Source organism: Neovison vison, chromosome 10, assembly GCF_020171115.1.
Source record: "Neovison vison isolate M4711 chromosome 10, ASM_NN_V1, whole genome shotgun sequence".
NCBI lineage: Eukaryota > Metazoa > Chordata > Mammalia > Carnivora > Mustelidae > Neogale > Neogale vison.
Genome location: NC_058100.1, coordinates 51,796,165 through 51,823,440, shown reverse-complemented (window position 1 = coordinate 51,823,440; position 27,276 = coordinate 51,796,165). Strand labels below are relative to the sequence as shown.

The window sequence follows — 27,276 nt, the reverse complement described above, 5'->3', positions numbered from 1 at the left end:
TTTGTTCAAATAAAGAAAACTTTATAGATGTCAAATAATAAAAAATAAATCAAGTAAAGGACTTTTTTGCTTAGCCAACATAAAAATTGCCAATCCGAGATTCTATGCAGTTTAAGCCTTTTCTAAGACTTCCGTTTAAACCAGTGCTCTAAACTAGAAATAAATGAACATGGCCAGCTATGAAAGTCAGTGCTCAGGCTGAACAAATCTCACACTTTTTGAGCTGTAAGCTATAAACTGCTCTGACCTCCAGGAGATCTCGGATCATGGTTTTATGGAGCTTGGTTCGTCTGAGACTGCTGCTTCAGGGCCGCGATGCTACTCGTGGTCACAGACATGCTGCGCATCATTGGGGAAAAGTAAGTATTTCTGAAGTCGTGTAAATGCTACTGATCAGTACTACCTACAAGGGACTCTTGATTATTCGGCTGTTTTTTTAGTATGAATACATATTTCCTGGCAGATATAAACTTGAAGATTCATTTACTTTTTTATCACTCATCTCTCCATCCTTCCGTGGCACCGTACCTGTGTTCTAGGTGGCCCGGCCCTCAGCGTCCCAAAATGCCTTCTTGGGCTGCAGAAACTGGAGAGCAAAAATCCACGTCTCCCAGACCTGTCAGCAGCCAGGGTTTTAGTTTTAATTTGTCTCACTAATCAGAAGCACAAGAGCCAGGAGATCAGGGAAGCCGAAGCAGAAGCATTGGTCGTTTTGCTCTTTCTTTTGGCCAACGCAGAGATGACAGTACCTGGTTTTTCCAGGGCAGTTTCCCAATCTTGACAGCTCCTGACAGTGCTGACCTTCTCGTGCTAACTTCGTGATCCTGGCAGTCATGGTTGGGTCTCAGAGCCAGCAGAGGACACTTCAGCTTCCTGGTCCGGCAGGAGAGAGGGCTCCTGAACGCTCCTGAATGCTCCCTTGGGGGCTCAGTCAGTGTGTGGCTTTCCAGGTTGTTCTTGAAAGCCCAACCTGGAGGTTGTTTCTTCAGCCCTCTCAGGGATTCCATAAACCACATGCTACAGTTAATCCCTTTCTGCTTACGTGGGCTAAAATGGATTCTATTCTTTGCAATTGAACCCTGACAGACACAGCACCCTTCACTTCTAACTACTGAGAATCTCTTCCACGCTGAAATTGCTTAGGAGATAGGCTTATTCATTCAATCAGCACACGAACTATCGGCCTGGATCTGTTTTCATTATGGGGCTGCCATGATAAATAAAGCAGATAAGGTTGAGGGCTCAGAGAGCATCCTTGTAAGAGAGAGAAAAACAGAAATTCACCATGTAAACAAAGAATAATTCAACCTACATAAAACAAATAATTGCAGAGATAGATGTAATGAAGAAATTAATCATAGTAACATGATACACAGTATCTCTGGCAGGCAGGGAGAGTCCTCAGGGAAGGCTTCTCTGAGCAAGTTACATTTGAGTAGGGACCTAAGTAACAAGCTGGGGTCCACCCCTATGTGATGATGTGTCGATAGGGCTTTCCAGAAGCAGAAACTGAAAGAAAAAGACAGGAAGGTGAGAATGAATTCAGGATGTACAAGAGGCAGAAGAAAGGCTAGTATGACTACAGCTTAATGAGGACGGAGGCATGAGGTAGGAGTCCATTCATTCATTCATTCATTAGATATTTGCTAAGCACTTATTATTCTGGGCACTCGCAGTAGAGCAGTGAACAGAGACAAAAATCACTGTTCTCATGGAGGTTATATTCTAGCAGTAGGAAAGGGAGGTGAATAAATAGGAAAAACACATATCGTATTAGATCAGCTGTTCTCAACCAGGGATGATTTTTCTCCCCAGGAGACATTTGGCAATGTCTGGAGATATTTTTGGTTGTCACAACTGGGAAGAAGAAAAGAGTTGCTAGTATTTAGTGGGTAAGAAGCCAGGGATGCTTCTAAACATCCTACAAAGCACAGAGTAATCCCCAACAACAAAGAATCATTCCAAAATGTCAATAGTGCCAAGATGGCGGGGCACCTGAGTGGTTCAGTTGGTTAAGTGTCTCCTTTACGCTCAGGTCATAATCCCAGGATCCTGTGATCAGCCTGGAGTCAGGCTCCTTGCTCAGCAGGGAGCCTGCTTCTCCCTCTCCCTCTGCCTTCTGTTCCTCCTGATCATGCTCTCTTTCTCTCTCAAATGAATAAATAAAATCTGTAAAAAAAAAAAAAAAAGAAAGTTCCAAGGCAGAGAAACCCGGTATTTTGTAGTGACAAGAACTATGGAGAAAAAGGTCAGAAAAAGGTGATAGGAGAAAACAGGGGCAGGGCATGGGGAATTGAGGGCAGGGCAGGGAAGCAGTTCAGGGAAGAATACAATAAGAATATAACATTTGAACAAAAACCTGGGCAAGACAAGGCAGGAGCTTTGAGGATTATCTATGGGAAAAACATCGCAGGGCAGGAAACAGCAAATGCAAAGGCTCAGGGACCGACATGTCTGGCAAACTCCAGGGAGAGTGACGTGGCAAGGACTAGTGAGCTTGGGGGAGGGGGGGGCCAGAGATGAAATCGAAAAGGATACCATGGCCTGAGTTTCTGCCGGTGCTCTGAGTGATCAAGAATCAATTACTAACTCAGATAAGTTAAGGAGCTTTGGGCAGACCAGTGACATGATTTCTGACTTCATTTGTAAATGGATTGCACTGGCTGCTGTTTGGAAAAGGATTCATAAAAGAATGGGGGCAGAAAGCAGGGAGACCAATTAGGAGACAGTTAGTGAACCGTGAGAGGAGGAGAGGTGGTACGGATGACATCCAAACTGTGGCGTGAGCACGTGGAAGGTCTAAGTCGCTCCAACAGTGATGGGGAGCAGCGGGGGGGGGGTATTTTGGGAGGCAGTGGACAGGAGGCATTCTGTGTTGGACACGTTCAGTCTGAGGTTCCTACTAGAAATTCAAATGAGGATGTCACTGATGGTAGAATATGAGTCTGGATTTTAGGAGAGAAGCCTGGGCTGGATATGTAAATTTACTGGAATTGATGAAGAGTTGGTATCTAAAGCCACAGGTATACAAATCACTACGGAACTGAGCATGGAGAGCAATGGAGTCTGTTGACTGGAGAGCTAAGCAGGTGGCCCAGGTTGTGCAAAACATGTATCAAACTGCTAAAAATATATGGTCCAATGTTTTGCTAGAAAAGACAAATTACAGGGCATCTGGGTGGCTCAGTCAGTTAAGTGATTTACTCTTGATTTCAGCTCAGGTCATGATCTCAGGGTCTTGAGATCAAGCTCTGGATCAGGTTCCATGCTTAGCTCGGAGTCTGCTTGAGTCTCGATCTCTCCCTCTGCCCCGAACCCTGCTCACACTCCTGCTCTCTCTTCCTGTCTCTCAAATAAAATAAATAAATAATATATATATTTTTTAAAGTTATAATTTTAAATAGGAAGCCTGCTTGTAAAATGCATTACTGTTGTTTAACTTTCATATGTTCATCTTTTGAATTAATTCTCAAGAGTTAATAATTATCATCATAAATTCCTTAAGAAAAGACTAAAAACAAGACATTTAAAGTAACAGTATCATAGATGGCTGAAATTATTAGAGAATTCCATATTTAGACTATAAAAACCACCTAATCTGAATCCAAAATATTAGACATGGCAAAACTGACGCTCCACATGGTCAGATCATAATCTAGCAAGACTTTAGAGTGCTATTTGTCCAAAGTCACATAGTTAATTACAGATACAACCAGAATACGTAGCTTAATCTATTTCTTATTCCTATGCTCTTCCTAAGAAGTCAACTCAAACAAAGAAGAAACTCTTCTGAAATAAAAAATCCAACTAGGAAAGAAATCTGATTTGTTTGAAGATATTTACTATCCACCACAGCCTATTACAGAAAGCAATGCACCTCTGTATCTGTAGAAGATTAAGAACCTAGCTTGTGGACTGAACTCAAGGACAAAACAGCAACCCCGGTTGGGGAAGGCAAAATAAGCCCTTTGGCAACTGACCCTATTGCTCTAGCAGCTAGGAGGAAGGTAAGGAAGTGAGTCAACATGGGAATATAAGTTGGTTAGCCCAAGATTTCATTCTTACCCTGCAATAAACAAGCCAACATTGAGAAAGTTGTTTTTATCCTTGATGGATGCAACAGTAATAGAATTGAAAGTGATTCTGTGCTTTGCCTACTCTCCTTTCCATTCTTGTTTCAAAAAATACTCACAAATATACACATTTATTTCCATGGAATGAAGTGAAGTGAAAATTGTCCATTATACACAAAGGAACAGAAACTTCAGAAAGGGAAGTGAGCTGGCCCAGCCACCTTGTGAGTCAGTGGAGGAAGAGGCAGCATTCTACACCGTGGCTTAGCCACTGACCATATCCCTCCTCTGCGTTCAGTAAGCAAACCCGAAGAGACACAGAAGATCTGGGTCTGGACTGGCCCAAGGAAGGGGGTGATGAACAAAAGAGCTTATATTCTGGCCATGAGGAACCCATATGGCACACCCAGGGAATGTAAATCAAAAAACCTCAGACTTCAAACTTCTGCAGAGTAAGTATGCCAAGGCACTCCCTCTTAGATGACATTTGTATTCTACAGGACAATATCTGGGCTACTTGCCTTTTTGTTCCTTTTTTTTAAAAAAAAGTTCTGAATAAAAGTACCTTTAAAAATGTCTCCTTTGGATATTTTTTCAAAATAAATATGGTTTAAGGTTGCTTTCTGGAACTCTATTTACTTCCTTTCTTCTATTCAGTTTAAGATCACTCTGGGGAGAGGAAATATGATTTAGTAGGAAACTTCTGTTGAAAAAGAGAACTACTAACATTATCTTTGAAAAATCAAAGGGTGCAATAATATACATTCCCAAAACCAAGTCCTTTGATGGAAAGTTCCTGGTTCTGTCTTCTGGGAAATAAGAGTCCTTAAGCAAGTAACCTGAATTCTACTGCATTATTCTCCCATGTGATAGAATTTTGCTTATTTTCTAGGCCATTTTTGGAAAAGTCCTTCCAAATTTTACCCACACTGTAAGGTTAAGCTCACATGCCATCTCTTCTCTGAAATTTCCTTGATTATTCCTCCCAAAGTGCATCCTGTGCCTAAACTCGTCCGCTAGACTGAAATGTCCTTAAAGCCAGAATTTGATTCGATATTATTCAATCCCTCCTCTCTCTGTAGTATCTAGCTTGTGCTTTTGCACAAAAATGGTGAAATCTAGAAGGAAAAGGTTATTTGGCTACCACACTGAAGAGAATGTTTCTCAAAGATTATAACTATGTGAGGGGAATATGTAAATATGCCTCAAAAGGCTACTACGAAAATGGGTATTTAAGTATATTCCATTTCATGACAGCAGTTCATGCGGAGAGTAATGGTAACTCGAGAGAGACGCTGTGGAGGAGTCCTTAGAGCAGATGGGGAGGGAGATCCGATGACCTTTCCAACCATAGATTTCAAAATGATTTTTAAAAGATTTTAAAAGGTTTCCCTTAACTGAATATTCCTGTTTAACTCTTGCTTCCATGGACACTGCCTTCCATGGACACAGAGCAGGCAACTCTTAAAGATTTTCCAAACAGCCTTATTAAAACACCACAGTTTACAGCTCCTAAGGAATGCACTCAGGAGCCTTCCAACTCTGATATAATCCCAACCTCCTTTCACTTGGTCATCACAGAGGCCCAGGATTCAGCAAGTCCACAGAGTAGTTGGAAGCTAGAACTCCCTAACCCTCAACCTCAGATTGAGGAATTCAACTTTATGTGCCACTTTTATCCTCATTGGCTCTGTGTGATTGACCTCTGCAAGCATAAGTCAGATCCAGAAGAGTGTGTGAGAATGATTATCCCAATATTTACCATTATTGATCTTTCTTTTCTATCTCATCAGTCAGGAATATTGAATGGACTTTTGGTTATCACCATCCTTGCCCAGTAAGAAGTGCCAGGTTAACGGCACAGAGGAAAGGTATCACAAAAGGTGACAACATGCTCCTCGAATATGCCACACTTACTAATGATCAGTGCTCCTTAAGGTAGCGTCGCTGCCCAGAGCACACATGCAAAACACTGCTGAAAGGGACTAGGCCCAACATTATGGAGGAAGGGGCATTTCAGGCATCAGTAGGGTTTGGAGATTTAGTTAGCAAGAGTACTTCTTTGCTGTCTGTCCGTCTGTCTATCTATCTATGTTCTAATCAAAGCATATATCACAATAATGCTAGTCCCTATGTGCTGCAAATGCAAATGTATATAATACAAGTGGTCGAAGGGATGCAGGTTAATCAGGACCCAAATAGCAATGTTATAATACGGGAATCTGTTCCTTTATCTTTCTTTATCTATTCTTTCTAATTTTTTTACTACTTTGAAAGAAAAAACTGATAAAACAAAAAATACCATAATACACCTGTCACACGTTTCTTTTACCAATCTACTTCACAATATAAATCTATTTGTGAGATTAACACCATGTTCCCAGCTAGAGATTATTCTTGCCAATATAAGAATAAACACCTATATATTAAATTTGGAAGCATCCTTATCACAAATTACTTAAGGTCACTTTAGCTAACTGAAAAATAAGTTCTTCGTTTAAAAATGATCTCTCATGATGCCTGGGTGGCACAGTCAGTTAAGTGTCTGCCTTCGCCTCAGGTCATGATCCCAAGGTCCTGGGGTCAAGTCCCATTACCAGGTTCCCTGCTTGGCGGAAGCCTGCTTCTCCCTCTGCCTGCTGCTCCCCCTGCTTGTACGTTCTCTCTCTCTCTCTCAAATAAATAAATAATCTTTTTAAAAATTCAAAAATTAAAAAAAAATACTGGACAAGCAATGTTCTACCCAGCTTTAAAAAAAAATAAAGAAATAAAAAAATAAAAAATAAAAATGATCTCTCATGTTTTTAAGAGCTTCTTTGCCCTCACTGGGAAATGGAATCTGTCTTGGTATCTGTGGAAGTAGCAACAGTGCAAAGCAATCAATCCATCCCCTATGGTAAACAACCCAACAAATGAGAGCAAGCCCATTATTGCTTCTAAAAAGAATTCTTCCGTTATGTCACTTTCGAGTGCTCAAGATATTATGTTGATGCATTGCTTATATATAAATATATGAAAAAGCATATCTAAAAGGGTTGTAATGAATATAGCAAAAAAGCTCAAACCCATTTTAGGACTAAAGATGTATGTATGTATGCATGTATATAAGCTTGCTTTCTTTCTTTCTTTCATTTATTATTTATTTTCTATATATTTCCAAACCCTCCCTGATCCTTGTAAATATCAGCGTTAGCCTTCTGTAGCCTAGCACATGCCAGCTGTTTATTAAATAGTTGCTAGAGTGAATTAAATCAAATATCTACCAAATCTGGTTAATAAACACTACAAATTCACTCTTATCCTGAGCAAAAAAAAAGAAAGAAGTCAGGCATCTCACCTCAGCTGCTATAAATCTGATGAGTTTATTCTGGGACAAGCGACCAGAATCAGATGAATTATAGGACCCTCAATAATTCATTGCAAGGCTAGAAAGGAAAAATCCCATCCCTTCATTTTCCTGCTGAAAATCACTGACCAGGGCATGGAAAAATCCCAAACTCAGCACCTCTGCTTTCTTTAACCAGTCCTGCTGGCGTCCTGGCAGACCAATTTGGAAACCATGATTAATTCCCTGGTAAACAGAAAATGGGCTCCAGAGCCAAGAGAAGCCAAACCTGAGTCACTCTCTGGAGACTCTACCCTTAGCCAATTTAACTCTACCTCCTCCTCCAGGAGCTGGCTAACTTGCCTGGCGATTTTCAGCAAACAGAAAGGCCTTTCCTTGGTGACAGAGAGCCCCAAGAAGCAGAGGCTAAAGCGTCGCTGTGAGTGAGCACAAGCTGGTGTAACCCGCATGTAAGCAGGGGCTACCATGTCCTATATGGTTCAGGGGAAATTGGCTGGAGCCCCAAGCTCCATGAAATGGAAAACTCGGGATCCTTCCCACTTTCTGCAGGGACTGGAGGAAGGCGGACAGTGTACCTACATTTGTCTTTGTCACCAATGGCTCCAACTTAATTTGGTCTGCCAAGCACTTTGGAACTGCATGAAAGCTACACCGCCTCATGCTAGACGTGACCCCGCTGCCTTCACACACACTATATGTGCCTTCCTAAGGGTCAGCGACTCAAGGCTCTGGGTACACATTTTTTTTTAAAGATTTTATTTATTTATTTACAGAGAGAGAGAGAGAGAATAAGCAGGGCAAGCGGGAGAGGGAGAAGCAGACTCCCTGCTGAACAGGGAGCCTGGCACAGGGCTTGATCCCCAGAACCTGGGATCATGACCTGAGTCAAAGGCAGTCCTTAACTGACTGAGCCACTCAGGCGTCCCTGGGTATAACTTTTTATGGAAGATTCAAGGCAATGGTGTAGAATTGCATGGAAGCACCAAAAATAATTTAAAAGTAAAAATTAAATAGCCCTGTTTTTTTTCCTCTTTTAGCCGTGTTCTTGAGAGTCCTTCAACCGCCCTAGCCCCAAGGGTTTCTTACCTGTTTTACTTTTTCCTCAGGCTCTGCCCTTTCCTGCTCTTACCTTCCCTTTTCTACTTCCTCCCTTCCCTCTTTCTCCTGCTAACCCCTTCTCCTAAATTCTGTCACTTTATTATGTAAGTGGTATTTTAATTTCCCTATTTGCAGACTATGTCTTCACCTTGCATCCTGAAAACATTTTCCTAAGAGGAATGTAATGACCTGGTATGCAAATACATTGACACACATTTACAGACATGGATGAGCACGTACACACACACACACACACACACACACACACCTGTGATCCTCAGAAAACCCAGGAGAAGAGCTGTAAGTTCCGAGGAGCTATGTCCGTAGGACTAGAACAGGAGACTTGAACAGAAAGAGAGAGGTTTTTAAGTTGTGTTTTAATGTTTAGATATGAGTACGGCTTTTTCCTTACTTTTCTAGGGTGCAGTGCTCACTGGAAATATTAAAAAGATTCTCAGCTGGGGCGCCTGGGTGGCTCAGTGGGTTAAGCCGCTGCCTTCAGCTCAGGTCATGATCTCAGGGTCCTGGGATCGAGTCCCGCATCGGGCTCTCTGCTCAGCAGGGAGCCTGCTTCCTCCTCTCTCTCTCTGCCTGCCTCTGCCTACTTGTAATCTCTCTCTGTCAAATAAATGAATAAAAAATCTTTAAAAAAAAAAAAAAAGATTCTCAGCTGCTGTGTAACTCTGAAGCCAGGTGGGCACCACGAAGCCTTAGCTCCCATTACTCAGCACACACACTTTGTTCTTCTGACAGATCACATTATCACCTTCCCCAGGTCCTTCCCCACGCTGCTTCAGCCTCTACACTTCTGCCCATTCACTATCACCCCTGCCACACACACACACACACAGGTCTGGTGCCTCTCAGAATGCTTTTCCACATTTCACCCCTCTGGATCAGATCCATTCTTCAAGGTTTTCTGCATAAAGTCTCCCAGATTGCGGCCTTTGATTTTATTCTTTCTCTGACCATTCACTCTATTTACGTAGGTATTCCTCCCTCATAACATGCATTCTCTGAGAGCAAGCACTGTGTCCCCTGTTTTCTACAAAGGACCCCACACTAACTAGCACGGTTCTAGACATGCAACAGATGCTCGCAAATGCCTGTCAGATGGAATGAAACGGGCCACAAGAACCAAAGTGTAATTAGCCACGGCATAATTACCACAAATATTAATACACCTTCTTGAGGGTAGCTAAGGAAACCCAGATCCCTGAAAACAGCATTGTATAGATTTTGGTAGTTTCTAATTTCAAAGCTAATAGCTACCTTTTTTGTGACCTTGGGCCAGTCATTCAACTGCTGGTCCCAAGTTCACACTCTGAGAACCACTTGCTTACATCATCCAGTACTTTAAAAATTATCTTGTTTTATTTTCCCACTTCAAGCTCTAGGTCATCAACTTTTTGTAGGCCTTTTCTAACATCAGACGTGCTGACGATAACAGCACGGCTGACACCTATTTCTCCTTTATTTACTGCCATGTTTTCTTCTCACTATGAGAGCTCTGCAGCAAGACATATCCAGAGATCACATTTTTTCCCTCCACGGACTCATTTGGTGTTCCCATTGGTTTCAGTGTGAGAGAGCATAGGATTTATTAGCACACATTCCTTAAGTCAGAAGCCAAGGGCCACCCCAGTATGACTTGAAATCATTCCTCCAGCTTGCAGATGGATTCCCTGCAGGTCCCCAAACACTCTGCACACCTCCCCCAAGGAGGAGACTTCCGCATGTAGCTTCAGCTAGAAGTATCTGCTCATCACCTGTCCAAAATTCCAACTATGCTTATCAACCTTGATGCTCCATGAAGTACAAACCAAAGGCCTTGTTCAAATCAATAGGGTCTCTCCCTCTGCACAAAACTTTCTGTAGCACTTCATGTGCTTCTGCTGATTAACAGTATTCTCCTTTGAATCATGATTACATATGCATTTTTTAATCCCTCTGTGTATTATAAACTTTTTAAAGATAAAGTCTATTTCTGTTCTTTTTATTTTGTGGCACCTAGCACAGTGATAAATGTCTGTAAAATTAGCAACAGAATTTTCTTGCTATTTAGCACTTCATATCTGCTCCAATTTCGTTGTAGTGAAATGGTGCACAGGTGCAGCCACTGTCTTATGCTTTGGGAACCCTGCACTAACTTCTTTGGGGGAAATGCTCCAACCTCACCCCAACTATGTGGTTCTGATGAAGACTGCTAATCACAGTACCCTCTCATATAACCCATACTTCTTCCCTACCTTTCCCGCAGACGTGAGCACCTTTCTCAGAATTTTTTAACTAAGGTCTAAAGAAATGAGGCTTTTCCTCTTAGGTAGAGAAGTCAGGGCTATGTCAGCCCTGTGAGGAAAACAGGCTTGAGAGAATGAGGTTGGCATACAAAGGGATATAAGGATGAATAGAAGGCAAGTGTGAGTCCTTATGCCATCAAATTCCCAGGCTCTGTGTTTCCTGCTTCCTGGCAGTTTCATTATATGAGCTAATATGGTCACCATTTTGTCTACTCTGGTTCAAGTTAGATTCTGTCACTTGTAGTCCAGAGTCCTGGCTACTGTGAAAAGTAGGACTCATAATGCTTTCACAATTCCTTTTTTTTTTCCCAAATATTTTATTTATTTATTTAACAGACAGAGATCACAAGTAGGCAGAGAGGCAGGCAGAGAGAGAGAGGAAGGGAAGCAGGCTCCCCGCTGAGCAGAGAGCCTGATGTGGGGCTCGATCCCAGGACCCTGGGATCACGACCCGAGCCGAAGGCAGAGGCTTTAACCCACTGAGCCACCCAGGCACCCCTCCTTTCACAATTCTTGTGAGAAAAGCAGCACTTCCACTGTCCTGATAAGAGTCTCTTATGTATAAACTCCCTAAGTATATTACATCATGCACTGACCTTGAACATATTAAGGTATAATGGAAAATTATATATAAGTAATTGTCATGAATCCAAGGCAGTAGAATAATAAAAACAGAAAAGTCCAACTCTTTCCCTTCACAAGAAATTTTCACAGGACTCCTGGTGAGGGAGGCCAAGATTGTCAGTTTTACATCTGATCATTTTAAAAGATAAAAGCCAGAGAGGTCCAGTAGTCTGTTTCTCTCTTTAGAGATGCTTAGATCTAATAGAGAGGGAAGATATGTAAACAAATTAAAAATAAAGTATAAGGGTACTGTGCTAGAAGTATGAACAACGCTCACCATGGGGCCCAAAGGAGTGCGTATTTCGACTTTGAGGCACTGGAGAGAAAGGACTGACAACTTTATGGAGCTTAGCAACGCTTGAATCCAATTCCCCAGGGCAAACCCTGCCTTACAACATCAGACTTGTTCTCGCTAGACTTTTACTCTTTCACATGAAAGGCATTCATCACTCAGTCAACAAGCATTTATGATACCTATACATGTGGGGTGCAAGTTATGTAAGACAAGGATCCTTCTCTCAAGAAGCTCTTGGTTTAGGGCAACCTGGGTGGCTCCGTCAGTTAAGCATCTGCCTTCAGCTCGGGCCCTGATCCCAGGGTCCAGAGATCAAGTTCCACATCGTGCTCCCTGCTCAGCAGGGAGTCTGCTTCTCCCTTTGCCCTTCGCCCTGATTGTGCTCTCTCTCTAAAAAATAAATGCGATCTTAAACAAACAAACAAAAAACCTTGTGGTTCAGATGCAGAAAATCTCAACTGTTAAAGTACAACATGATTTGAAGATAAAATGGTATGACGCCTAGGATTTTCTTTCCCCCAGATGGAGGGGTGACGGGAAGAGGGTGGAGGAGCTGATGAAACCAAGCGCGCCGTGGGATGACAATTGTTGCAATGAGGTGTGGTGGCCTCGCCATGTGTCAGCTTGGCTACACGGAATCTCACTTCCCAGAGCTCTCTTCCCTCTATGTTTCTGGTTAGGGTGGTCCACTGGAGCCATTCTTGTGTGGAATTGGGGGGATGGAAGTAAAGCTGCAGCTACATTATCTGCTCATTCACCAGCCTGATGAGACCAAGGACAGCCTACATCGGTTCCACCTACTCTTGGAACTCTCTTCAGCTTCTCCAACTCCAGGGCAAGGTGTGTGCCTCTAGCTCTTTGATGAAGGGACCCAAGTTCAGCAGGACACCCACGCTACTAAGGTCAGAGGCAAGATGAGTTTCAGTCTGTCCTCCAAGTTCCCAGCTCTGGCTTGTTCTTGTTCTCCCCCACTTTGTACCCAGCTTCCCTTCCTGATTGCCTGTCCCGGCACTTCAAATCCCAGCAGCAGAGGCAAGGACAAGGACAACAGCCTTACAGACACTAAGGAACCAGTCCCACCGTGGCAAGATCGTACAAGCGTACACACACATATAATGTACACAGGTATCCCTACTTTTGAAAGTTCACATTATGCCACTCTGCTTTGACGGAAGACCTACATTAGTACCTGTTTTGGTTAACCAAGTAAAATCCTAAGAGGATTTTCCCTCTTACCAAGAAAAGGCAAAAAGCAAATATAATGTTCAGGGTTTGTCTTGCAGTGAGTGGCCCTAGAGGCAGTGCGTGCCCCAGGCAGCGAGAGTGGCGCCACCAAGCTCCTTCCCTGGGGACGACACTCAGCTACTCATCAAGCCGCCATCGCTTTGAACTGTGTCTGTGAGCATCTGTGATTTATCTTGATTTATTTTGGGCATCCTTTGGCAAGATGTGGCTAAAGGTATTAGAAAAACCTGAGAGAGGTTACTTTTTTCAGTCTGGGAGCACTCAAAAATATTTCCATATAAATGAATGGTAATTGCTTTTTTGCTTTACACCATTTTGGCTTGTGAATGGTTTCAGAGGAATGCTCCACTTTTTTTTTTTTTTTTAAGATTTTATTTATTTATTCAACAGAGAGAGATCACAAGTAGGCAGAGAGGCAAGCAGAGAGAGAGAGGAGGAAGCAGGCTTCCCGCCAAGGAGAGAGCCCGATGTGGGGCTCAATCCCAGGACCCTGGGATCATGACCTAAACCGGAGGCAGAGGCTTTAACCCTCTGAGACACCCAGGCGCTCCAGAATGCTCTACTTGTGAATAGCTAGGGAAACCTATATTTAGACACACACACGACACACACACACACATCTGGGTGGTTCTGCTTTATTTATTGAACTCTGATACACTGAGCAATTGGTACATTGAGTTCATGATCTTAATCTCAATTTTTTGGATACATTTGAAAATTTCCCCCTTAGTATTTTAAGGGGGGAAATAAGAATATATTTCTCCCTATGGAAGAATTTGGTGATAGAGGGCATACAACATGATGTAGAAGCACCTGAGCATAGCCATCTCAGGCATGGAGGAAGGAAAAGGGTTCTTTTCACTGGCCAGTCTCCCTATTTGCTTCACCAGCTCCCCCTTTATGTCCTTCCCCCACAAATGCTGGGCAGCTTAATCCCCCAGATCCCTCTCTATAAACATCCACTCTCAAATTTCAACCAGCCTGCCTATGGCATAATTCTAAATTCTCCATAAAGATCTCAGTCCTCTTACTAGATTTCCAAACTCTCATTTCCAACTCCATGCTCCATGTCTCCATAGTCAAAGCCAGCCAACTAACATTACCTTTCAAAAGTAAAAGCTAATCCTTCTGAATTCCAGTTTCTCTTGGTCATTTATTTCCAGTTTCTAAACACTAAATCCAGAGTTGTCTAACTCTCTTCCAACTCTCTTCCATACAGTCTTTGTCTATAACCTGCTAATGTACTTCCACTGACCTTCTACTCTAGGACATCAAAATGGTCTCTCTTCTCCTCACTATCTCACCCATCTGATCACTCCTTCATTCATTCAACAATGGTTTCCTAAGTACCTACAACATAGAAAATCTTGAGACAGAGGGAAGAAATATATCCTTACTCTGTATCACTGCTTTAAAACTTTCAGTGTGTCTATTTACTTAGAGAATAAAACCCATGCTCTTGAACTTTAAGACCATCTACAATCTTGCTCTGTCTGTGGGAGATGTGACTGCTCCTGGTGACCAAACTGCCAAAGATGCTTTGGGGAGGACTGTTTCCAGAAGAAGAGCTTCCCTGGAGATCAGGCTGGGAGAATGTTTGTCTTCCTACACAATCTGAGTCTGGCTGAGAGCTAAGAGAACACAGTTTTTAATTTCTTCCTATTGGGTGGCTCAGTGGTTTAAAGCCTCTGCCTTTGGGCTCGGGTCATGATCTCGGGGTCCTGGGATCGAGGCCCACGTCGGGCTCTCTGCTCAGCGGGGAGCCTGCTTCCCCCTCTCTCTCTGTCTGCCTCTCTGCCTACTTGTGATTTCTGTCTGTCAAATAAATAAATAAAATCTTTAAAAAATAAATAAATAAATAAAACTGATTACACAAATGGTTTTTTTTTCTAATTTCAAAAATACAAAGAAGCAAAAAGAATAAAACAACAATGACCTATCATACCACCACCCAGAAATAACAAGTTTTTTTGTGTTCTGGTGAGCCTTCTTCAAGAATATTTACAGCTTTTTAATTTATAAATCTTTATAAAAATGTAAACCTTTAATTTGGATGGCACTGCACATACTGTTTCCTACTCTATATATATTTCATTTAACAATTTGTCGTGAGCAAATTTCCATGTCAATAAATATATTTCTCATCTATCATATTTTTCTCATCTATCATTTTTAAAGGTGGTATATTATTCTATTGTACGGACATAACAATTTATGCACACGCTTTCTTTTTTGGGTACATCTAGGTTATCCTTTTTTTTTTTTAAACAACAAAACATTTTGCAGTAAATATCCTTATAGATGAATCTTTTCCTGCATCCTCAATGTTCTCCTTAGGATAAACTCCTAAAAGTAGAATTTCTGGATCACAGGGAATATATATTTTTAAGGGTTTTGATATAAGACTATGTCTTTTTCTAAGGACCATTTGAAACATTTATATAGAATTTCAGGAACATACCAATGATATGAGGAGTCTGAAAGTGGCAGAACTATACCTAAGATATCTTTAATCACTTGCTCTCTAAGGATATTAGAACTCTGGGGTGCGAATAGGTTAATTAATTCTTTGGTACAATGTGTATTATCCTAATAGTTTGAAAGACAACAGTTTATGTGTAGATAACACACTCTGTAGGAATTTTACTCATCATTTTATAATATTACTTTAATTTCCTCCAGGGCTTGTTTCTTTGAGTAGAAAGGTTGTTATTGTTATTTTTTTAATAAGTAGACATTTTCTATTTTAGCACAATAAGATAGTAATAAGTTTGTGATGAGATGATATGGAAGAAAACCTCCACTCTACCCTAGAGTAAGTTCTAAAAGAACGGAACTTACCCACCAACTAAAAGCTATGTATCTCAGCTCTTCACTTCTAGGTATGGCCATGTGACTAGGTCCTGGCCAATGATACCTAAGCTAAAGCATATGTGCCCTCCTCTTTGTCTTTTCCACTGGTTGGAATGCAGATACGGCAGTTGCACAGGCAGCCTATTAGACCACAAGATGGAAACTTCATGTTGAAGATGATGGAGCAACTAAATAGAAAAACACTAGTACCTTGCACCATAAAACTGCCAAATCAGCCCTAGTCTACCCAAGCTTGGCTATTTTGTGAGAAAGAAACAAATTTCTACTTTGTTTGAGACCATTATTTCGACCTTTGTTTTAGGAATTAAACTGGTATCCTAACACATAGGGATAATTTGGGGAGCTCGACTATTTATTTTCAATGGTAATTATGGAAATAATCCAATTGACAGATCAAATTGTAATAGAGGCCTTTTTGGGTGGAGGAACAAGGAAACAAGTAAGCCAAGTAAGTGGAAGCCAAAATATTTCACCAAGTAAGTGGAAGCCAAAATATTTTACCCGAGAAATATGTGCCAACTCTTTTACCATCTAAGGAGCTTTTTCTTTGAATCAAAAATCCAGTTATGCAAAAGTATTATTTGGCATATTGCCTCTTGGTTTGTTTTTACCTTGCATAAAAAGTTACACTCAATAACTTTGGTTTAATTTTATTCTTGAATTAATTAATTCTTGTTTTAATTTTTTCAATGTCATTGATATTTGGCAATAGTATAAAGTTAAATAAGGTTTCAAATCATAAAAATTAATGACTTAAATTGTATACAAAAATATACAAACAATACTGTTTATAAATTCTAACTAAACTTACATATTACCTCTCTAAAATGACCTAGATACCACCTAGATACAACTCAATGATAATTTTATAGTACCTAGTAAATATATAAAGTTGATGATTTTTATATCACTTTAGAGATAAGGAACATCAGGAGACATAAGCAATTAGGTCATAGATGAGTTGATCTGTAGACCCTGGAGACTTACTGTAAGTAAGTCCTACACAACATTTTTCTATGTTTATAGCCATATATATGTTTATAGCGATATATACATCTCCAACACTCATTTCTAATAGCACCCAGTGTTCAGTCCTATAAATCCAGCTGCATACCTTTATGGAAGTTGAAAACACCAGATCCTTCCTGGTCCCCCACTGACCCCAGCCAAAGAGCAGGCATATAAGGAATTAGCCAGCAGGTGCTCTCCCCTGGACTTTTGAAATATTAAGTAAGACAGAAGGAAATAGCAACTGCCACAAGAAGTATTCTGAAGTACCTGAAATTCCAGGACATTTCCAAGCCTTATTCCTCAATAATCCTATCAATCCTGAGCTCACCATCAATACCACCAAATCCTTTCATTCCAATCAATATTCTTTAGCTTTAGAGTCAGTGTTTGTTAGCAGCAGACAAGGGAATCTTGCCACCATATAATCTCTTACCACCATAGGACATGAGCTCTCTTTTCCTAGTGAATAATCTAGGCAAAAAACCTAAATGAAGGAAGAAAGAGCACGTGGGTGGCTCACTTGTGTGAGAACAGAAGTGTCTGCGTTCAGTTCAGGTCATGATCCCAGGACCCTGGGATCAAGCCCCACATTGGGCTCCTTGCTCATTGGGAGCCTGCTTTTCCCTCTGCCCCTACCCTCTGTTCATGCCCTCTCTCTCTCTCTCTCTCTCTCTCTCTGGCTTGCTCTCTCTCTCCCTCCCAAATAAATAAATTAATTAAATTAAATAAAGAAAAAGAGGAAATACATATAAAATCATGCTGAAAGTTTTATAAGGGTATAAACATATTTTTTGTTGTCTACAGTTTGAGTATTCAGTATGTATTTTAGTTTTCTTCCTTTTTGTTTTAAGATTAAACATTCCCTGTTTGAAACATTAAACATATACATCAAAACTCAGGTAATTTTTTTATCCTTGAATTATTCCTTTTTTATACGCTAATTTACATCTTGTGAATCAATCTGTGTTCTTTAAAAATAATTAGTAAATATCATGATACAGCTTCCATCTCGTGTATTTTCCACACAAGGAACCATAAACTAAGCTGGGAGCTAACTTAATTGTTAAAACCAGTAACTCAGCACTCCTAATGGACAGAATTATTTGCCTCTTATTTGCACGACTTTCCATTTTACACATCAGCCAAGCAGAAACCACTGGTTGCTAAGCAACAGCTTTCCTCTCAATGACCAGAAATAGAATACATAGAAGGGCAATTTCTAAAATACAATATACATATATATATGAAGTTAAAGAGAAACTCAGCCCCATAGTTTGGCTATTCACCCAGAATGCTTGTCCTGAATATTGAATTCACACTGACAGTGTGTGAATTCCGAGTACGTTTGATCATGAATTCTTCAGTAACTATATGATCTTGTATTTTCTTCCAGTATCTTTCTTACTACTGAGAAACCATGAAGTAATACAGAAACCAGGTTTTGAAGCAAATTTCCTTAGAAAAATTATTTGTAAACTATACAGTTAGAGTTTGTTGAACCAAGTCTTGCTAACATAGCATCAACATTCCTTTTGTAATACTGCTTTTTTTGGTTAAAACTATATATTTCGGGGTGCCTGGATGGCTTATTCAGTTAAGTGTCTGACTCTTGATTTTGACTCAGGTCATGATCTCAAGGTTGTGAGATCAAACCCCACATCTGGCTCCACGCTCAGAGGGTAGAGAATCTCTGCTAGAGATTCTCTCTCTCTCTCTCCTCCCTCTGTTACTCCCCCACTCACGCTTTTTCTCTCTCCCTCTAAAATAAATAAATAAATCTTTCTTTAAAACACTACATATTTAGGGGCACCTAAATAGCTCAGTCAGTGAAGCACTGCCTTTGGCTCAGGTCATAATCTCAGGGTCCTGGAATTGAGCCCCCTATTGGGTTCCCTGCTCAGCAGGGAGTCTGCTTCTCCCTCTCCCTCTGCTGCTCCCCCTGCTTGTGCTCTCTCTCCTTCTCTCTGTCTGTCAAATAAATAAATAAAATCTTTTAAAAATATTTAAAAAAAATTAAAAACCCTACATATTTAATGCCCTGGGAGGATTACCAGTGGGAAATAAACATTTGCTGTTTCTTCTGTGTATTCTTTATAATGAAAATAATAATTGCTAGTAGTTGCTGGGTGTTTAGGAAATGCTGGGCACTGTTTAAGCACATTCTATGTACTGTTACATTAGTATTTCCCTTTGACAGATAAGAAAAGGAGCTCAAAAGTTGCATAACTTTCCCAAGGTTACGCGTGTAGAAAGCAGTAGAGAGCCAGGATTCTAATTTGGGCAGAGAGACTCCAGGTCTTCACCACTTCACTTATTTGTCCTTGTAAAGGTGGTTCCTGTAATACCTTTTTTTCTTAATTATATTATCTCAGGACACACAGAATTATATCTGGGTGCTCAATTCATTAGCAGCTTTCCACCTACAGCTTCAATCAGTTTCACATCAGTAGGCGTTAAGAGCATAACAAATCTAATAAGTATATGAGGAGCAACATGTGGGCTGATTTTAGTCAACAGAGAACTGAAATTGTGCCAGTTCAACTGAACCTGAGGCTTCATGCTGTGTTTACTCAAAGTAGATTTCTAAGGAATCACTTAAAATAAATACTACTTCTGGGAATTGGTTTTCTTCTCAAATATATACTTAGTAACTTTTAAAAAGATTGACTCAGTAGACCAAATAAATAAAAGCAAAAATAAAAGACATATTATTTTCATTTAGAGAGTACTTGATAATAACTACCTGTTTAAGGTGCAGAAAAAGAATTTGACAAAGTGAAACATCCATTCATGATAAAAACCCTCAACAAATAGATTTAGAAGGAACATAACTCAATATAATATATGAAAAACCCACAGCTATGTCATACCCGATGGTGAAAAACTGAGAGCTTTTCCTTTAAGGTTAAGAAGAAGACAAGGAAGTCCACTCTCACCACTTTTATTTAACATAATACTGGAGGTCCTAGCCACAGCAATCAGACAAGAAAAAGAAATAAAAGGCATCAGATTGGTAAAGAAGAGACAAAACTTTCACTATTTGCAGATGACATGATACTCTATATAGAAAACCCTAAAAGGGAGCCTGGGTGGCTCATTGGGTTAAAGCCTTCGACTCAGATCATGATCTCAGCGTCCTGGGATCCAGCCCCGCATCGAGCCCTGCAATGGGTTCTCTGCTCAGCGGGGAGCCTGCTCCCCTTCCTCTCTCTCTGCCTGCCTCTCTGACTGCTTGTGATCTCTCTATCATATAAATAAATAAAAATCTTTAAAAAAAATTTTTTTTAAAAAGAAAACTCTAAAGACTCCACCAAAAAAACTACAAGAACTGATAAAGGAATTCAGTAAGGTCTGAGGTTACAAAATCAATATACAGAAATCATTGCATTTGTATAAACTAATAGTGGAGTAGCAGAAAGAGAAATTAAGAAAACAATCCCATTTACAGTTGCACCAAAAATAATAAAATACCTAGGAACAAACTTAGCTGAGGAGGTGAAAGACCTGTACTCTGAAAACTATAAAACACTGATGAGAGAAATTGAAGAAGACACAAAGAAATGGAGAGACATTCCATGCCCATGGCTTAGAAGAACATAGTTAAAATGTCCATACTAACTAGAGCAATCTACAGATTTAATACAATCCCTAACAAAACATGAACAGCATTCCTCAAAGAACTAGAAAAAATAATCCTAAAATTTGTATGAAACCACAAAAGACCCCAAATACCCAGAGGAATCTTGAAAAAGAAGAACATAACTGGAGGTATCACCATCCCAGATTTTGAGATCTACTACAAAGCTGTAGTAATCAAAACAGTGAGGTACAAGCACAGTAATAGACACATAGATCAACAGAACAGAACAGAGCACAGAAACAAACCATGATTATAATGATCAATTAATCTTCAACAAAGGAGGAATAAATATAGATAAAATATAAGAAAAGATAATCTCTTCAACAAATGGTGCTGGGAACACTGGAGAGCTACATGCAAAAGAATGAAACTGGACCACTTTCTTATAAACTCAAAAATAAAAATAAACTCAAAATGCATTAAGGACCCTCACACGAAGCCTGAAAACATGAAAATCCTAGAGGAGAACACAGGCAGTAATTTCTCTGACATCAGCCATAGCAAAATTTTTCTAGGTATGTCTCCTGAGGCAAGGAAAACAAAAGCACACACAAAAAATAAACTATTAGGACTACATCAAAATAAAAAGCTTCTACACAGCAAAGGAAACCACCAACAAAACAAAACAAAATAATCTACTAAATGGAAGAGGATATTTGCAAACGATGTGCCACTAAGGGGTTAGTACCCAAAATACATAAAGACTTATACCAAAAAAATAAATAATCCAATTCAAAAATGGGCAGAAAACATGAACAAACATTTCTCCAAAGAAGGCATACAGATGGCCAACAGACTGATGAAAAGATGTTCAACATCACTAATCATCAGGGAAATTCAAATCAAAATCAAGCTGAGATGTCATCTCATACCTGTCAGAATTGTTAAAATAAAAAATATAAGAAACAAAAAGTGTTGGTGAAGATGTGGAGAAAAAGAAACACTCCTGTACTGTTTTTGGGAAAGCAAAATGGTGCAGCCATTGTAAAAAAAAAAAAAAAAAAAAAACCAGTATGGAGGTTCCTCAAAAAATGAAACATAGCATTACCATATGTTCCAGTAATTCCACTACTGGGTATTTACCCAAAGAATGCAAAAACACTAATGGATATAGGCACCCGTATGTTAATTGCAGCATTATTTACAATAGACAAATTATGGAAGCAGCCCAAGTGTCCATAGATAGATGAATGGATAAAGAAGATATAGAGAGATAGACAGATACACACATACATACATACATACATATAGATACAGATACAGATATAGATATATTTTCCCCAGCCATAAAAAAGGATGAGATCTTGCCATTTCCAACATAGACAGATCTAGAGGGTATAATGCTTAGTGAAATAAGCCAGTCAAAGAAAGACAAATACTGTATGATTTCACTCATATGTGGAATTTAAGAAATAAAGCAAATGAACAAGTTTTAAAAAAGAGACAAACCCCGATACAGACTCTTAGTTATTGAGAACAAAGAGATGGTTACCAGGGGCACTTGGGTGGCTCAGTTCATTAAGCAACTGCCTTCAGCTCAGGTCATGATCCTGGAGTCCCAGAATCGAGTCCCACATCAGGCTCCCTGCTCGGCAGGGAGTCTGCTTCTCCCTCTGACCCTCCCCTTCTCATGCTCCCACTCTCTCTCACTCTCTCAAATAAATAAATAAGATCTTTAAAAAAAAAAAAAAAAAGTACACTTACCAAGATGAGCACCGAGTAATGTATAGAATTATTGAATCACATTTTACACCTGAAACTAATATAACTGTATATTCACTACACTAGGATTAAATAGGTAAATAAAATACTAGTGGCTTGGAAAATAAATAAATATCCTTTCAGAATAATTTCACCCTCTCTTTAGTCTGTCATTTGAATTTCTAAAATAGTATACACTGATAGAAAGTGATGTTTAGGTGTGTAAGTTTCTCTTTTTCTTCCTCACTTTTGAGCTCAATGCAATCAGCAGAAATTATTTTCTCCTTCCATTACTCCCACCTTGAGGAGGTAAATAAGGTATTTAAAGTAAAGAAAAATATTAAAAAGACCAGGGCATGGCTTGCATGGAGCACTGGGTGTGGTGAGAAAATAATGAATAATGTTTTTCTGAAAATAAATAAATTTTAAAAAAAATTAAAAAAAAAAAAAAAAGACCAGGAAGGAGCCACTGAAAATTTTGCTTACTAAAACCGATTTAGGGAAAAAAGAAAACCCCAAGTGTATTGTTTGATATTTGTTAAGACTTTTTCTTAATCCATTTATCCATTCACTTGTTCAGTGTGGACACATGACACTGAATGCTAGGGACGCAGAAATGAAATGCCCAATCTAATGTTTACCTGCAAGGACAGGACACAGGTACATAAACCTGAAATCATAGTTTAATAGGCAAATGCTATTATGGAGGTAGGAAGGGGACAGCGGCAGTCCATGGAGTTGAACACCTAAGAAACTGGGAGTCCAGAAGGCTTCTGTCCAAGGGTACATGGATCTGGGTCTTGAAGTACGAGCAGGAATTTGCCAGAAAGGAAAGCAGTTGGATTTCCAGAGTTAGAGTTAATCAGTATGCAAAGTCCCGGCAAGATAAAAGGTCATAGTGTAATAAAAACAGTGAGAACCCTGAACTGCAGATTAGGCTAGGGAGATACGATGGGCCATGTGGTTAAGGATTTTATTTATGGTAGAGAATTTATAAAGAATATGGTTGAGAACTTTATCCTGAGAACACAAAGACCTGATAGAGCTGCTAGAAGACAAGGAAGCACGTGATAAATATGAATGCTATAAACTATGGCAATATAAAAATAAAAACATAACTAAGGAAAAGTGGGAGGAAAAGATTAGAACAGTGGATATGTGTGCTAATTTCCCCAACTTTCATAGCTCCGAGTCAACAGACACATCTAAACATCGGTCAGAAAATAGAAACCATCTATACTATCCAGTCATTAAAGACAACCTGTAGAACCGAACATATTACGGGGGTAAAAAATACCAGGAGGCAAAAGATGGTAATTTAGATAGAAGTTTCGATGAGAATTCTTTCCATTCTTTAGAGCAAATAGTCAGTACCTATTGCCTAGAACTGATACATCAAGAATAGAAATTAGCAGCAGAGCTTAAAATAGTTGCCTCTGCAAAAGGAGACTTGGGTGGAAAATACTCTGTGTTGGTTTTAATACCTGGAATTCCCTGTATTTTGTGTCAAATATAAAAGGAGCACAGATGCTCTTTCCTTCTCTTTCATCACTTTCTCCAACAGGCTATTTATTCCTGCATTACCTTTATGATACAGCCTCTTACCTCCTCTCATAGGAGAAAGTCTCCAAAGGGATGTTTATTGCTTTTCTAGGTACAGTCAAGCTTCATTCTTATAATGAGGAAAGTAGTCTTTAGACCATGCACTAATGATAAAATACTGACTCCAAAGACTTCAATGTGCTTAAAGGGATCAGTACTGATATTGCTTCTCTAGATACAGAAAACATAAGGAACAAGAAATGTGAAGACTTTCATCAGAAGTTAATTGAGAAAAGACTGTGAGTCATACCATAGGTGTTAAATTAGCAATTTTTTCTTTCTTCACTGTTTCTCATGCATGTTAAGGAAGGTTCAAACCTTACTAAAACTGTCTTAATTATTTAAATGGAAAAATGTCACAAGGGTTTTAACACTCCCTTAGGAATAACATCTTTGTGACAAAATTCAAGCTAATTTTTTAAAAACCGCATTTGAAAAATGCAACGACCACCTACCAGAAGATTATGCTAGAAAGAGCCAATATCCCTAAAAAAGAAAATGTCCATGTCACCAACCTTCTGACAAAAAGAATGGCACCCAGTATACTATATGGAAAAACAATTTTTTTTAATATTTCTCATGGTAAGGGGATCATCTACACAAACATCAAGGCATAACCAATACGACTTTCCTCTTCTCGGGCAAAAAATTATATACATTTATGAGATTATACTCTATAATACTCAGAAATACAGGGGCTGACTCTGCAAGACCTAGACTAAAAACTCAATCCTGACACTACCTGGGTGACTGTGGACAAATCATTTGATCTAAGTCTTGGTTTCCTAACAGTACTTATCCCCAGAGATTGTGATGAGAGTCTACCCAGAAGAATGGATATAAAGTGCTTAGGAGTGAAAAATCACCTTTTGATGATGATGATGATGATGATGATAATAATAATATAATACCAGGCTGTCAGGTAACTTAAAAAATCAGAATTTTGTTTAGTTAGATGATATAGATCCAATAAGGTATACCCAAACAGTATCCTAGGAAAAAAAATATCTAGAACTTACAAGGCAGCTTATGACATCAGCCAGCCCTTCAATGGCAGTACAATCTTCATTCAGGCCATCTCCTGCTGGAGGTGATTCTTTTCCAAGGAATGGCTTTTCATTGAGAAGCTGTTTTCCTAGGAGCCAGAAAAAATTTGATTATTGTCTATCTACTGGAGTGAGAAGACTGGTTATGTGATCAAGCCTAACTCCTACAAAACACTTAATAAATCCAAATGGCAAATGCCAAATATTTTCTTCTGACAGTTTTATCCAAACATGTTGGTGGTTCCTCCGGGCAAAGAATGAGGTGGTGAGAGGAGGTACTGAAAATATGCACACATACAGAGAAGATAAGTAATCTGCAAAGTCAAAAATATTACTAACTGTCTCTATATGGAAAAAGTTCACTGACCCCTGCTATAGAGCCTGAACACTGACCTTTGAGAACTTAAAGATTTCAAACTCTAGAGGCAGTCAGATCAAAATCTTGGTTCTGCATAACTAATGATGTGACCACATTCTTCTAGTCATGGTTCTGGAACATTGAATAGAAACGGGTATTTTCCCTCCTCTGTATTTTTGCTTGAATTATTATAGACGAAATCATTCACTATTAAGATAATTGGTTTATTGGATGAAACTGAATTGTCATTTGATCAGAATCATGTGTCATTTGTTCTAACACTGGCATTGCAACTGAGAAGGAACAGAACCTTTCCTGTGGCCAACAGCCCTCTGGCCATGCAGTGTGCAGTGTTACCACCAGCAACAACAAATAATACCCCTAAGCCAGAAGAACAACTTGAAATTTCTGAAAACCAAGTTTTTTCCATGCTTTTGGCATCAAAGCTCACTTCTGTGGAATAACTCGAATGGAATGGATGTAGACTATTTGTTGTCTTTATCCTACCAAGTGTGACTAGTCCTATAGCTGACCCTTGACCAATGAGGGTTAGGAATGCCAATCCCTGCACAGTGAAAACCCCATGTAAACTTTTGACTCCCCCACCCCCAAATTTAACTACTAATAGCCTACTGTTGATTTAGCCTCACCAATAACATAAACAGTCAATTAACACATTTTGTATGTCACATGCATTATATACTGTATTTTTTTTTCAATTTATTTATTTTCAGAAAAACATTATTCATTATTTTTTCACCACACCCAGTGCTCCATGCAAGCCGTGCCCTCTATAATACCCACCACCTGGTACCCCAACCTCCCACCCCCCCGCCACTTCAAACCCCTCAGATTGTTTTTCAGAGTCCATAGTCTCTCATGGTTCACCTCCCCTTCCAATTTACCCAAATTCCCTACTCCTCTCTAACGTCCCTTGTCCTCCATGCTACTTATATACTGTATTTTTACAGTTAATCAAACTGAAGAAAATGTTATTAAGAAAATCATAAGGTAGAGAAAATACATTTATGGTTCTGGACTGTAATTATCAAAAAAAAATCCACATATACATGGACCCATGTAGTTCAAACCCATGTTGTTCTAGAGTCAACTGTACTTTTCTCTGCAGAAGTGCTGACATGGTGGAGTGTGGGGCCCTGCCCCAAAACCTGCTGTGTACGTAATGAATGAGCACATTATACCTTCTGAAACCTGCGGGGGGGTGAAGAGGGAGGGGTTGGGGTTGGGACATGAACCCTGAAACCAGCCTGTCCGAAAGGTTTTGAGCAAAGAACTGTGGACCTACACTCCATTTGGTTGTGATAGCAGGTGCCACTACTCGGAAGCCAGGAAACTTCTTTTACCACCATGTTCCCACATAAAATGCTCGTCCAGTATTTTAGTGTTTGCAGACAGTATGAAGTTTTAGTGTTTGCAGACAGCAAAGAAGAAAATATACTGTACTAAGAGTTCCTCTTTTAGGGATTGTGTACAAAGCAGTAATGACCCCGTTAGGAACATTCTGAATACAAATGTAACTATTCTTAAAGTGGCACACCCTATTTTCTCTCCACTGTTATCAAACCCAGTTTAAACAATGAATTTAGGGACACCTGGGTGGTTCAGTGGGTTAAGTCTCTGCCTTCAGCTCATGTCATGATCCCAGAATCTTGGGATCAAGCCCCGAATTAGCCTCTCTGCTCAGCAGGGAGCCTGCTTCCCCTCTATCTCTTTCTCTCTGCCTGCCTCTCTGCCTACTTGTGATCTCTCTGTCAAATAAATAAATAAAATCTTTCCCAAAACAATCCTTAATTTAAATAAATAAATAAATAATGAATTTAATTCAGGAATCCATTTTTTGAGACTCTGCCATGTGCCAGCCAATAAGGTGGGTACACTGGTAAATAGAACTGGTATCTTCTCCTCTAAGAAAACAACAATTTGACAGGACACCTGGGTGGCTTGTGTCTTCGGTTGGCTCCGATCATGATCTGGGATCGAGTCCCACATGTGGCTTCTTGCTCAGCTGGGAGCCTGCTTCTCCCTCTGCCTCTGCTGCTCCC

General features: G+C 39.8%; 1 long non-coding RNA gene across 1 annotated transcript; it reads right to left on the bottom strand.

The window, feature by feature from the left end:
* Positions 1 to 27,235, bottom strand: LOC122918627. The gene is made up of 3 exons (XR_006386648.1): positions 27,167 to 27,235; positions 24,829 to 24,944; positions 1 to 1,509 (listed from the first exon to the last, which is right to left on the bottom strand). It is a non-coding gene; the product is annotated as an uncharacterized LOC122918627 (long non-coding RNA).
* Between the last annotated feature and the right edge of the window lie 41 nt (positions 27,236 to 27,276).